Genomic DNA, 2,717 nt, shown 5'->3' with positions numbered 1-2,717 from the left:
CAACCTATATGATGCAACAAGGATAGGAACACAAGCAAGCAAGTGATATGATACAAATAAGCTTGCACAAGTAAAAGCACGAGATAACCAAGAGTGGAGACGAGGATGTGTTACCGAAGTTCCTTCCCTTTGAGAGGAAGTACGTCTCCGTTGGAGCCGTGTGGAGGCACAATGCTCCCCAAGAAGCCACTAGGGCCACCGTATTCTCCTCACGCCCTCACACAATGCGAGATGTCGTGATTCCACTATTGGTGCCCTTGGAGGCGGCGACCGAACCTTTACAAACAAGGTTGGGGCAATCTCCACAACTCAATTGGAGGCTCCCAACGACACCACGAAGCTTCACCACAATGGATTATGGCTTCGCGGTGGCCTCAACCGTCTAGGATGCTCAAACATCCAAGAGTAACAAGATCCGCAAGGGATTAGTGGGGGGAATCAAATTTCTCTTGGTGGAAGTGTGGATCGAGGCCTTCTCAACCACTCCCAAACAAATCAACAAGTTTAATTGGCTAGGGAGTGAGATCGGGCGAAAATGGAGCTTAGGGTTGGAAGAGATAAGTCAACGGGGAAGAAGGGGACTCCTTATATAGGTAGGACAAAGATCCAACCATTACCCACTAACCAGCCCGCGGCCAGCAGTACTACCGCGCCAGGCCAGCGGTACTACCGCAGGGTTGCGCGGTACTACCGCTTGCTACCAAGCGGTACTACCGCACGGCCATGCGGTACTACCGTATAGGCTCGCGGTACTGCCGCAACCCCAGTGACAGCAAGGTCAGATCTGACGCGCAGGATCTGAGGGTGGTACTTCCGCGCGCGCGGTACTACTGTGCCTCCATGCGGTACTACCGCAAGGCAGAAATCCCCTAGCCAGGGGGGAGGAAACATCCGTGCCTACTTCCGCAAAGAAACGGAAGAAGTAAAAACCCGACACAGTAGTACTGCCGAGGGGCGGTACTACTGCCTGACAGCATAGCGCGGTACTACCGCGGAGTGAAAGCGGTACTACCGCGGCAGGTGCAGACGTAAAAAATTACATCCGCCCCTACTACCGCTAAGGAGCGGTACTAGCCTGGTGGGCAGCGGTAGTGCAGCTCCAGGGGAGCGGTACTACCGTGGGCACCTGCGGTACTACCGCGCCACCGCACGGCACTACCGCTGATGACTACGGTACTACCGCTTTCCTGGGAGCAGTACTACCGTGACCCAACTCAGCAGCCAGAACCAGGGAGGCGAGAAAGCGGAAGAAGCTCCAAGGGAAAAAGGAGGGGACAAGAAGGAGACGTGTACGTGATGATTCCACCCAAACCTTTCCAACGCGGACCCCCTCTTAATAGTACGGTTTTCCTACAACTCAAATCCACCAAAAAGAAACATAGAAAAGACGCTGTCTTCAACTGTCTTCGAGGCGCACCCAACCGTCTTGTGCCTAGCGATGAAATGTCTGGGATACTCAAGGCACACGATTAGTCCGCAAACGCATTGTCATCAATCACCAAAACATCTTAGGGATAAATATGCCCTTACAGGTGTGACGCCTAGGGCATATAATTATGATGATTGCAATTTTTAAAAGGAAAGGTGTGACGCCCATTGGGTCATGTAATTATGATGATTGAATCAAATCATCACTTGCCAATCGATGAAAAAAGATAAGGTGAATGTACGAAGGTGCACAGAACACGGTCCGTTGGCAAGAAAATGAACCTTAGGTTCTTTTTAGATAGTAGAGATGCCATATTTGACACACCTTCAGGCCGCTCCATCACATTAATTTACTTACTTCTTGCACCAATGTCAACTTAAATTACTTTCCAAACTTCCCAGCATATCTATAATACCTAAATAGTTCATCCCCACTATTCTATTTCTCTTGACATGCAAGCTATCCACATCATCATCAGTGCCACATCAGCATTTAGTTAGAGGATTACATGTGGGACCAACCACACTAGAAAACAGCCATGTTAGCTTCAGTCAATGCGGGTAGGACCTGCGAGAGAGGCTGCCCACGCACGTCTCTGTCTGTGGCGATTCCCATCGCATCCTTCCCAACAGAGCGCCTCATCAGTTCCCCACGGCAGCGGATTCCCCTTCCTCTTCGTCTTCTCCAATCTCCATCAAATCCCACTACACAGTTAGGGGGTGTTTGTTTCCAGGGACTTTTTTTGTGTAGGGACTAGAAAAAGTCCCTCTTAGAGACTTTTTTACCAAACGGGAGGGACTTTTTAGGGACTAAACTAGGCATTTGGGACTAAATGAAGAAGACTCTCAAGGAGAGTCTTTTTGGGACTTTTGGGACTTTTCCAATAATGCCCCTCCATGCATTCATTGGCCCGCCACCCCATGGTCTTGTTTGATTGTTATTTTTCTATATACTAGGGGCAACATGGTCATTTAATAACCTCTAGGAAGGGACTAGGGACTTTTTAGTCTCTGGAAACAAACAGGGAGGGACTTTTTTAGAGACTTTTTTACCAAACGGGAGGGACTTTTTAGGGACTAAACTAGGCATTTGGGACTAAATGAAGAAGACTCTCAAGGAGAGTCTTTTTGGGACTTTTGGGACTTTTCCAATAATGCCCCTCCATGCATTCATTGGCCCGCCACCCCATGGTCTTGTTTGATTGTTATTTTTCTATATACTAGGGGCAACATGGTCATTTAATAACCTCTAGGAAGGGACTAGGGACTTTTTAGTCTCTGGAAACAAA

The sequence above is a fragment of the Triticum urartu genome, chromosome 3 (assembly GCF_003073215.2).
Source record: "Triticum urartu cultivar G1812 chromosome 3, Tu2.1, whole genome shotgun sequence".
Taxonomy (NCBI): domain Eukaryota; kingdom Viridiplantae; phylum Streptophyta; class Magnoliopsida; order Poales; family Poaceae; genus Triticum; species Triticum urartu.
Note: the sequence above shows the minus strand (reverse complement) of the source record.